Here is a 12,290-nt window from a genome sequence, read left to right on the forward strand (position 1 = left end):
GTGTAGCATTTACGTCCCGCCCTCCATCCCCATTTCCAGTCGTGTATGTTTTTGGTGCCGTCAGCCATTTTGAAATTTTATTTTGTATTATTTTTCTGTGTTTGGCCGGGGGAAGGTTGTGTGCCTGTGTTTTGACATATTTAGAGAAAAAGTATGAATGAGTAGAAAGAGAGACTGTAAGGGGTTCACGGCTCCCTCCCCGTCCGTCTGGGCGGGAGACCACGCCCTTTGCTATGATACTTCTGGGTACCTTGGTTCAGGGGAAAAGTATCTCAGTGTTAATGGTTCTAGCCTGCAGTCAGGCCAAGTAATGGTAGAGAGTCTGTTTGCCCAGGGCCCTCAATCAGGGCAGGCCGGCAATCGAGAAGGGGCTGTGGCCTACAGGCAGGCAGGCAGAGCAACAGAAGGTCCATTTGCCTGGCCACTGATCAGGGTGGGGCAGCAAGCAAGTAGGGGGGCTCTGGCCTACAGTCCGGCAGAGCTGTCGCAGTCTAGGGGAGGTTACCTCTCTGGTGGGAGAGTCAGCACAACTGTCTGGCATCCAGATTCAGGCGGGTGCCAGACCAATGCAGGCCTCCTGACAACCAGGTGAGGAGGCTATCACTCCTGACGTTGGGGTGGTGGGGGTAGAGGAACCCAGGCCCTCCCGCTCCACTGCGTCCCAGCCCAGGGCCCTAACTGCGGTGGAGTTGTCCGCCACTGGGTCAGCGGCAAAAGTCCAACCGCAACATGCTGGCCGGCTTGTAGTCAATAACACAGCTGAATCTGATTTGGCTTCCCTGGGCTACTTCCTACATTCGATTCCATGTGTACATGGGTTCCAGGGTTGTTGTTTGCTTCGCTGGGGTAGACGGCTAGTGGCAGCCCCACCAGCTCGTCGGAGACCCCGGCGTCTTGCAGCTCTGTCAGCCCCTCTGGGTCTCTGTCAGGATAGCGGTCTCCGTTAGGTCTGGGGTCACGCAGCGGGGAAGAGACGTCCTGCTCCTCCGGCAGCTCTCTCCCGACTGAGCTGGAGGACCAGCCTTTTATAGTTCCGCTTCCTGTCCCACCCTTCTGCTTCCGGTGGGGTGGCCGTGGAAGTCCCGGTTCTGCCCAACAGGGGGCGTTCATGGCTCCCTCTCTGTCTGTCAGGGCAGGAGGCCACGCCCCCTCGCTACAGAGGCCTTAAAGGAAAGGAGTTTTAAAAAAAGAAAGATTGGTTAGGCTTAGAGGAAAAAAGGAAAGAAAGGTTATTTTAAATAGAAGAAAGAGGGGAAACTAGAGAAAGCAACAAGAGAGAGGAGTTTGTTTTATAGATTAGTAAGAATGTGGTAAAAGGTTATTTTTGTTGGGACTAAAAAATAATAAGAGTAAAAAAGTTGAAATAAATTTTAAAAAGTAAAGGCTAATTAAATAAAAGGGAAATATAAAGGAAGGTTGAGAAGGTTGGGCAAAAGAAATCAAATGGCAGAAAAATTAGCAAGAGATCCTGCGTCAGGGACACAGGGCTGTGTAAAGTACAGAAAACAGCAAGAAAGAGAACGATCCTTTTTTGTTAGTAAGCAGAAAACAGAACTGTGCAAAAACCATTTCCCGCCGTTGTTCGGCCATCGTGAACCGAGCAGCACAGCTTCCGCCACAAACTCTGCTCCCCCATTCTTGCATCGCTAGCAAATTTCTACATGTTGTCAGTGCTGGGCTCATGTGGAAGCTACAGAAGGCAACCATTTCCCGCCTTTTATCAGCCATCTTGAACCGAACAGCTCTCCTACGTTTTGCGCCATTTTTTCAGGATTACCCGTGCAGGCGCCATAGCACGGCAAGCATGGAGCCCACTCAGATCTCCAGTGCAGTCTTGACCATTGTAAATACCTCGCACATTATCCAGCAGTATGTGCAGTATCTGCAAAAATGGGCGAGGAAGCAACGACAGCGCGATTACTATACTGATGAGGACATGGACACCTATGTTCCTAGAAGCACGGCATGTGGCGATTGGGAGATCATGGTGGCGTTGGGCCAGGTTCATGCCATGAAACGCCGATTGTGGGCCCGGGAAACAAGCACAGACTGGTGGGACCGCATAGTGTTGCAGGTCTGGGATGATTCCCAGTGGCTGCAAAACTTTCGTATGCATAGGGCCACTTTCATGGAACTTTGTGACTTGCTGTCCCCTGCCCTGAAGTGGAAAGACACCAAAATGAGAGCAGCCCTCACAGTTGAGAAGCGAGTGGCCATAGTACTGTGGAAGCTTGCAACGCCTGACAGCTACCAGTCAGTCAGGAATCAGTGTGGAGTGGGCAAATCTATTGTGGGGGCTACTGTGCTGCAAGTGGCCAACGCAATCATTGACCAGCTGCTATCAAGGGTAGTGACTTTGGAAAATGTGCAGACCATTGTGGATGGCTTTAATGCTCTCGGTTTCTCTAACTGCGGCATGGCGATAGACGGAACGCATATCCCTATCTTGGCCCCGGCACACCAGGGCGGCCAGTACGTAAACCGTAAGGGGTACTTTTCCATGGTGCTGCAAGCACTGGTGGATCGCAAGGGACATTTCACCGATATCAACGTGGGATGGCCGAGAAAAGTGCATGACGCTCGCATCTTCAGGAACTCTGGTCTGTTTGAACAGCTGCAGGAAGGGACTTACTTCCCAGACCAGAAAATTACTGTTGGGGATGTTGAAATGCCTATAGTTATCCTCGAGGACCCAGCCTACCCCTTAATGCCATGGCTCATGAAGCCGTACACAGGCACCCTGGACAGTAGTAAGGAGCAGTTCAACTATAGGCTGAGCAAGTGCAGGTTGGTGGTAGAATGTGCTTTTGGACGTTTGAAAGCGCGCGGGCACAGTTTACTGACTCGGTTAGATCTCAGCACAACCAATATTCCAGTTGTAATTGCTGCTTGTTGTGTGCTCCACAATATCTGTGAGAGTAAGGGGGAGACGTTTATGGCGGGGTGGGAGGTTGAAGCAACTGGTCTGGCGGCCAATTTCGCACAGCCAGACAACAGGGCAATTAGAAGAGCGCAGCAGGGCACGCTGCGCATCTGAGAAGCTTTGAAAGACAGTTTCATGACTGGCCAGGGTACGGTGTGACAGTTGTGTTTGTTTATCTTGAAGTTACCCGCCCCCTATATATATGAAAGGAAATAAAGTCACAATTGTTTAAAAAAAGACGGTTACTCACCGTTGTAACTGTTGTTCTTCGAGATGTGTTGCTCATATCCATTCCATTAGGTGTGTGCGCGCCGCGTGCACGATCGTCGGAGAATTTTCTACCCTAGCAACACCGGCGGGTCGGCTGTGGAGCCCCCTAGAGTGGCGCCTTCATGGCGCTGAATATATACCCCAGCCGACCCGGCGCCCCCTCAGTTCCTTCTTGCCGGCTACTCCGACAGTGGGGACGGGGGGCGGGTTTGGAATGGATAGGAGCAACACATCTTGAAGAACAACAGTTACAACGGTGAGTAACCGTCTTTTCTTCTTCGAGTGCTTGCTCATATCCATTCCATTAGGTGACTCCCAAGCCCAACTTAGGTGGTGGGGTCGGAGTGAGACATTGCTGTGTGCAAAACCGCTGATCCGAAAGCAGCATCGTCTCTGGACTGCTGCACTAGTGCATAGTGAGCTGTAAACATGTGGACTGATGACCAAACCGCAGCTCTACAAATGTCCTGTGAATGACTGAATAAGCTAGGGAGAGTGGAGAACAGCTACGCCACGCTCCACAGTTCCAACGACCGTCAGGGGCGGTAAGAAGGAACTGAGGGGGCGCCGGGTCGGCTGGGGTATATATTCAGCGCCATGAAGGCGCCACTCTAGGGGGCTCCACAGCCGACCCGCCGGTGTTGCTAGGGTAGAAAATTCTCCGACGATCGTGCACGCGGCGCGCACACACCTAATGGAATGGATATGAGCAAGCACTCGAAGAAGAACCATTGTTTATTATTTGTCGCACAACACATTGAGAGAAATAAGAAGGTAGATGGGGCAGGGTTGGGTTATGGGGGTGGAGGAGGAGGGAAGGACAAGTCCAGAAACCGAATCAAATGTTCGCATATGCCAGCTTTCTGTTACTTGGGCGATCCTCTGGGGTTGAGCGTGTGGGTCCCCATAGCCTCCCCCCTCGTGTTCTTGGGCGTCTGGGTGAGGAGGCTATGGAACTTGGGGAGGAGGGAGGGCGGTTAAACAGGGGCTGCAGCGGCAGTCTGTGGTCTTGCTGCCTTTCCTGCATTAGATCCACCATACAGTGCAGCATGTCAGTTTGCTCTAGGGTTACCATTCGTCCGGATTTACCCGGATATGTCCTCCTTTTTGTGCTAAAAATAGCGTCCGGGGGGAATTTGTAAAGCACTCACAATGTCCGGGATTTCCCCCCTCCCCCCGGGCAGAGCAGAGCGAGCGGCTGGGCGGGCTGCAGGGAAGTCCCGGGCTGGACTCAGGAGCAGCTGTAGAGGAGCCGGATCCGCCCTGCATTCTGAGCCGGCAGCTCCCTTGCAGCCCAGTCCGGCAGCACTGTGCAGGGCCAGGGACCGGGTTTTGTTGTGCAGGGCCAGGGACCGGGTTTTGTTGTGCTGGGGAGCTCAGCCACGTGTCCGGCTCGGCTGCACAGAGCCCAACACTCTGTTCTGAGCAGCAGGGTAAGGAGGTCAGGGGGCAGGAAGGTTCTGGAGGTGGCAGTCAAGAAACGGGGGGGGGGCTTTTTGGGGGGAGTGGAGAAAGTTTTGGGCAGTCAGGGTACAGGTAGGGGGTAGGGTCCTGGGGGGCAGTTGGGGGGAGTCTTAGGAGGGGGCAGTTAGGGGACAAGGAACAGGGAGTCTTAGGTAGGGGGTGGGGTTCTGGAGGGCAGTTAGGAGCAGGGGTCCCAGGAGGGGGCAGTGAGGGGACAAGGAGCAGGGGGGGAGTGTTTGGGAGTTCTGGGGGGGGGCTGTCAGGTGGCAGGGGTGGGGAGATGGATCGGAGCAGTCAGGGGACAGGGAGCAGAGGGGTTTAGATGGGTTGGGAGTTCTGGGGGGGGCTGTCAGGGGGTGGGGAGTGGTTGGATGGGGCGTGGGAGTCCCAGGGGTCTGTCTGGGGGTGGGGGTGTGGATAAGGGTTGGGGCAGTCAGGGGACAAGAGGCAGGGAGGCTTAGATAGGGAGTGGAGTCCTGGGGGGCAGTTAGGGGCAGGGGTCCCAGGAGGGGGCAGTCAGGGGACAAGGAACGGGGGGAGGGTTGGGGGTTCTGGGGGGGCGGGAAGTGGGAGGGGCAGGGGCGGGGCTAGGGCGGGGCTCCTCCTGTCCTCTTTTTTTCTTGCTGAAATATGGTAACCCTAGTTTGCTCCCCCATGAGCTTGACCAAAGCGTCCTGCCTGCTCTCATCGCATGCGTCCCTCCTCTCTTCGTGTTCCTGTAATGCTTTATGGGACTCCGCAATTGTTTGCCACCACGCATTCAGCTGGGCCCTATCAATGCTGAAGGACTGCATGAGCTCGGAGAACATGTTGTCCTGAGTTTGTTTTTTCCACCTTCTAATCTGGACCAGCCTCTTGGATGGAGTAGATAGGGATCACTTTGAAACATCTGCACCTGTGGGAGGAGAAAAAGGGAGGGTAGTATTTTAAAAGATACATTTCAGAGAACAAAGGACACACTGTTTCTCAGTGAAATGGGAAATTCATAGTACACAACACATCACACATGGCCGGGCAACAGAATTTAGCTTGCAGCCAGCCATGGTAAACCCTAGGGGCACGCGGGGTTCTGCTTCTTCCGCATTCATTTCAATGCTTTCAAACTGCCGGGCTCCCTTTCCCATAGCAAGCAATGCCTGGTGGGTTTGCAATATAAAAGGAGGGCCTGCGGGCTCTCTGGGATGATCGCTTCACACAACCCCCCGCGCCCTCCCCCCGGGACCCACCGCGTGGCTCCGACGAGGCTCTGAGCAGGGATGAGCCCTTTAAACTAAATGCGAACAGCCCAGCGTGGCTGTGTTTCCCCCCAGCTCCCCACCGCGTGGCTCCGATCAGACTCACTCACCAGAAGTACCTTCTCCAGGGTCATGGTCCGGGAGCCCGCCTTGGGAGTTGGGGGGTGGGCTATTGGCTCCTGCGTTAAGAATAGTTCTTGGCTAGGGGTGAAAACGGATTCCACACTTGCCGCCTGTGCACTGTCCTCCTCCTCTTTGTCCTCCAATAACTCATCCTCCTCGCTCCGTTCAACTCCCCCCTTGGAGGTATCCACGGACAGTGGTGCGGTAGTGGTGTCGTCACCCCCCATAATTGCATGCAGCTCACAGTAGAAGCGGCATGTATGGGGCTGTGACCCAGAGCGCCCATTTGCCTCCCTGGCTTATTGGTCTGCTTGCCTGAGCGCCTTGATTTTTGTACGAAACTGCTCTGGGTCCCTGGAGTAGCCTCTTTCCGTCATGGCTCTGAAGACTTTAGCGTACGTATTTGCATTCCTTTTTTCGGAACGTAGTTCTACCATAACAGAGTCATCTCCCCAACATGCGATGAGATGCAGTACCTCCCGTTCGGACCATGCTGGATCTCATCTGCGAATCTGGGACTGCATGATCTCCTGTGATGGTGGACTCTGCATGGTCGCCTGTGATGGTGGACTGTGCTGCTGGTCACCTGTGCTGCTGGTGACCAAACAGGAAATGAAATTCAAAAGTTCCCGGGGCTTTTCCTGCCCACCGGGCTAGTGCATCGGAGTTGAGGGTGTTGTCCAGAGCGGTCACAAGGGAGCATTCTGGGATAGCTTCCGGAGGCCAATAGCGTCGAATTGCATCCACAATACCTTTAACCTGGGATTGCGATCTCGATTGAAGCACTACTCCACTTGCCAAGGTGGAGTACAGAAATCGGATTAAAGAGCCCTTTAAATCGAAGAAAACGGTTTGATCGTGTGGACGGAATGATTTTTTTTCGAATTAACTCAGCTAATTCCGAAATAAACGACTAGTGTAGACCAGACCTGAGAGAGGGAGAGTATAGAAAACAGCAAGAGATCCTTTTGGCTTAGTGAGAGAAGGAAAGTATAGAAAGCTGAAGGGAGGGCAGGGAGGGTGGGGGTGGGGAAGAGAACTTACCCTTGCGGCTGTATGGGGATAGATAGATAGAGGGGGTGTATGGGGATAGATAGATGGGGGAGTGTATGGGGATAGATAGATAAATAGATAGATGGGGGAGTGTATGGGGATAGATAGATAGATAGATAGATAGATAGATAGATAGATAGATAGATAGATAGATAGATAGATAGATAGATAGAGGGGATGTATGGAGATAGATAGATAGATAGATGTGGTGTATGGGGATAGATAGATAGGTAGAGGGGGAGTATGGGGGTAGATAGATAGATAAATAGATAGATAGAAGTGGTGTATGGAGATAGATAGATAGATGTATGTGGTGTATGGGGATAGATAGATAGATAGATAGATAGATAGATAGATAGATAGAGGGGGAGTGTGTAGATAGATAGGGTGTATGCGGATAGATACATAGATAGATAGATGGGGTGTATGGGGATAGATAGATAGATAGATAGATAGATAGATAGATAGATAGATAGATAGAGGGGGAGTGTGTAGATAGATAGATGGGGTGTATGCGGATAGATAGATACATAGATAGATAGAGGGGGAGTATGTAGCTAGATAGATAGAGGGGGATGATGTAGCTAGATAGATAGAGGGGGTGTATGGGGATAGATAGATCGATAGATAGATAGAGGGGGTGTATGGGGATAGATAGATGCGGTGTATGGGGATAGATAGATAGAGGGGGTGTATGTAGATAGATAGAGGGGGTGTATGGGGATAGATAAATGGATAGAGGGGGTGTATGGCGATAGATAGATGTGGGGGTGTATGGGGGTAGATAGATAGAGAGGGGGGGTGTATGGGGATAGATAGATAGATGTGGTGTATGTGAAGAGAGAAAGAGGGAGAGAGAGAACCCCATTGGCTTTAAGCCCTTTTACATTTTATGGGACTTTTCTGTAATCTCAGCTCCTTGAACTTTTTCGTGGTCCAAAGCAAACAACAACCCTGGAACCCATGTACACAGAGAATGGTCGTGTAGGAAGGAGCCCAGGGAAGCCAAATCAGATTCAGCTGTGTCATTGACTACAAGCCGGCCAGTGTGTTGCAGTTGGATTTTCCCCGCTGACCCAGTGGCAGGCCACTCCGCTTCTATCAGGGCCCTGGGATGGGACGTAGGTGAGTGGGAGGGCCTGGGTTCCCCTACCCCCGGCAACCCAACGTCAGGAGTGGTAGCCTCCCCACCTGGTTGTCAGGAGGCCTGGATTGGTCTGGCTCCCACCTGAATCCGGACGCCAGACGGTTGTGCTGACTCTCCCACCAGAGAGGTAACCTCCCCTAGACTGCCACAGCTCTGCTGGACTGTAGGTCAGAGCCCCTCTACTTGCTTGCTGCCCCACCCTGATCAGTGGCCAGGCAAATGGACCTTCTGTTGCTCTGCCTGCCTGCCTGTAGGCCACAGCCCTTTCTCGATTGCCGCCCCGCCCTGATTGAGGGCTCTGGGCAAAACCCCAGGCTGCAGGCCTAGATAAAGTCCTACTGTAGCAGGTTGGCTACCCCGCTCCTGCCTGAGAGGTTTAAAACAGCCCTGGAAGAGGGCTGGGGCAAAGGGAAAAGCTACTGGGCTGATTGGGGAAGTAGCCACAGCTGGGCCATGCCCCAATCAGGCCTCAGCTGGCCTGTATAAGAAGGCTGGGAGCCAGGAGCTCAAGAGTCTCTCTCTGAGTGCAGAGAGAGAAGGGCCTGGCTGCAGGGAGCTAGACAGGGTACCTGAGTGGAGCAGGGCTGGGGAAAGGCTGAGGAGCTGGGGAGCTCCAGCCTGGATAGCCCCAGGCTGTGGCCTGGTAATAGGCGAAGGGGTACTGGGGGTTGCAGAGGGCAGCCCAGGGCTAGGCCAAGGCAGCAGGTCCGAACCCAACCTTGCTGATGATGAGTGGCCTATACTGCAGTCTGCCCCAGAGAGTGGGGGCTAGCTGGTGACTGGCAGTGGCCTTATCCTGAGGTGAGGAGGGGTTAGTGGGTGGGGGTTCCCCTGGGAGGGGAGACCTAGCGTGTGTGGGTACTGCCAGGGGGCAGCACGGGAGGGACACGGGAGCCTGAGTGCAGAGGACAGGCGAATCACTGGCCTGCAGAGGGCGCTCCAGAGGCTGGAGAGCTAATTCCCTGGACGACCAGCAGGAGGCGCCGCAGGGGTGAGTCCGGATACTCTTACATATGGTGGAGAAAGCGGGTATAGCGGTCCACCCGTGACACAAGGGGCCAAGGCAAGGACTGTGGACTATTGCCCAGTGCAGAGACTTGAGAACCGAAGGTGGAGAAAACCATGAAGGACTATTATTAGAGAGCCCGTGTGGCCCGTCTCGCCGAGCAGCAAGCCAGGCTGCTCCAGCTGCTGCGGAGGAGGGCACAAGGACCTCATTGGGGGCCAGGCACCTTGGGCAGGAGGCCGGTGCCAAGGTCAAAGAACTGTTGGGCCTGTGGGGAACCAGGACACTTGAAGAGGGTGTGCCCTCACAGGGCCCAGGCGAGCCTTGAAGGAAGGGCTGTGCCAGAGACAGACCATGGACCGACTCGAGTGCCCCCTGTGAAGCCAACAGGGGGGCTCCAATTGTGTTGGGCCTGTGGGGAGCCAGGGCACAAGAAGGGGGAGCTCGCAGGGCCCAGGCTAGCCCTGAGGTGGGCAGGGGTGAGCACTGGCTGTGCCTCCTCTGCCACAAGGGGCGCCGGGGAAAGCGGCCTAGCCCCCAGAGACGGAGGGGGAGGTCAGAGGATCAGGCTGGGTCTGAGACTGCCCCGAAGGAGGGGGTGGTGACGACCAGGGCCCCACAGAGGGGATTGTCAGGGGCAGGGAGGCCCCAGACAAACCTGTGATCCCATGGGGGAGCTGAAAAGGCAACCATGGTTACCCAAACTATGGAGGAAGGGAGCAGGCTGCTCCTTGCACTGGACAGCCTGCGAGCAGAGAGGGATTTCCTGCGGGCCCAGCTGAGAGGTATGCTGGGGCGTTAGGGATAGACACCCTACCCCCCCCCGGTGGAGGGGATCTTGAGGTGGGGGGTGTGTAGCAGGGTGGCTACCCCACTCCTGCCTAAGGGGTTTAAAACAGCCCTGGCAGAGGGCTGGGGCAAAGGGAAAAGCTACTGGGCTGATTGGGGAAGTAGCCCCAGCTGGGCCATGCCCCAATCAGGCCCCAGATGGCCTGTATAAGAAGGCTGGGAGCCAGGAGCTCAAGAGTCTCTCTCTGAGTGCAGAGAGAGAAGGGCCTGGCTGCAGGGAGCTAGACAGGATACCTGAGTGGAGCAGGGCTGGGGAAAGGATGAGGAGCTGGGGAGCGCCAGCCTGGATAGCCCCAGGCTGTGGCCTGGTAATAGGCCAAGGGGTACTGAGGGTTGCAGAGGGCAGCCCAAGCCAAGGCAGCAGGTCCGAACCCAACCTTGCCGATGATGAGTGGCTTATACTGCAGTCTGCCCCAGAGAGTGGGGGCTAGCTGGTGACTGGCAGTGGCCTTATCCTGAGGTGAGGTGGGGTTAGTGGGTAGGGGTTCACCTGGGAGGGGAGACCTAGCATGTGTGGGTACTGCCAGGGGGCAGCACCCAGAGCAAGGTCCTGGGAAGGACACGGGAGCCTGCGTGCAGAGGACAGGCGGATCACTGGCCTGCAGAGGGTGCTCCAGAGGCTGGAGAGCTAATTCCCTGGATGACCAGCAGGAGGCGCCGCAGGGGTGAGTCCGGATACTCTTACACCTACAAAAGGTACTGGGGCTGCAGAGGGGCACCCGAGAGATAGGCAGAGGCAGCTGGTCCAACCCCCCTTGCCGATGATGCGTGGTTTATATACTGCAGTCCGCCCCAGTGAGCGGGGGCTAGACAGTGACTGGCAGTAGCCACTGAGGCAAGGTGTGGTTAGAGGGTTGGGGGTTCCCCTGGACACCCAGATAGTGGGTTACTGCCGGGGGCAGGACCCTGACGTAGAGGGGCACCGGGGTCTGGGAGGTACACCGGGACCAGCGGCAGGCGAGACACCAGCCTGTAGAGGGCACTTAGAGGCCGGAAGAGATCATCCCTCACCGTTGCCCTGTGACACAGACTCTCTATCTTTGCTCGGTCTGACTGCAGGCCTGAACCATTAACACTGAGCTAATTTTCCCCTGAACCAAGGTATCCCAGAAGTATCATAGCGAGGGGCGTTGTCTAGGGTGACCAGATGACAGGAAGAAAATATCGGGACACAAGCGGCGGGGGCGGCACTGGCGGAGCAAAAAAACCCAAAAAACTGAGTGCTGCCGGTGTAAGGACACAAACAGCTCCCTCTCCCAATTCCCTACTGTGGCCCAGTGCTGCCGGCAGTCGGGGGCGGGGGCTGAGAACAGCCGAGTGCTGCTGGCAGTCAGAGGAGAAGAAAAAAAAAAAAGCCGAGAACAGCTGAGTGCTGCCGGCGGAGAAAAAAAAAAAAAAGCGGAGTGCAGCGTCCCGACCGAAGATCAATCGGGACGCGAGACAAATACCTAAATATTGGGACGGTCCCGATTTTATCGGGACGTCTGGTCACCCTAGCGTTGTCTCCCGCCCAGACGGACGGGGAGAGAGCTGCAAACCCCTTACAGCCTCTCTTTCTAGTCTTTCATACTTTTTCTCTAAATATGTCAAAACATAAGCACGCAACCTTCCCCCGGCTAAACACAGAAAAATGGGGATGGCACCGGCAATGGGGATGGGGTGTGGTAACCTGTCAAAAACTATATGGTGATCAAAGCTATCGAGCGGTTACCTACTCACATGGGGTTGTCAGGGAGGGGTAGTACCTCTGATGGGGGAGCAGTCGTACTCCTAGGAGTAGCTCATCCACTTTGGTCCCCACTTGACAATACCCAGCTCTCACCTGTGGCTCCAAGTAGCTGTCAGCATGTGACAGCGGCCACACCCCGGAGACCGTCTCGACCGGTGGGCTAAACCAGGTGAGGGTAGCCGATGAGTATGAGACTCTGTGAGTTAGGGCCTGTCTACCCATGCGAAGGCTGGATCTGGCTGACTGAGGCAACCTGGTTCAATGGTCAGGAAGGCGATGACAGCAAGCGTTGTGGAACGCTTAAGAGCACGACAAGACACGTAGGCGTCCTGGTCATCCACTGCGCCCTGCCCTATCTCCAGCCGTCTCGACTTCTGTCTTGCCACTGGATACAGATAGGAACTGGGAAGAGAGAGTGAGGCTGACGTCACACAACTCTCCCTCACTTTAATCCAATTCACGCGCAAGTCTCGACATAATATCATATCATA

Source organism: Chrysemys picta, unplaced genomic scaffold, assembly GCF_011386835.1.
Source record: "Chrysemys picta bellii isolate R12L10 unplaced genomic scaffold, ASM1138683v2 scaf329, whole genome shotgun sequence".
NCBI classification, from domain to species: domain Eukaryota; kingdom Metazoa; phylum Chordata; order Testudines; family Emydidae; genus Chrysemys; species Chrysemys picta.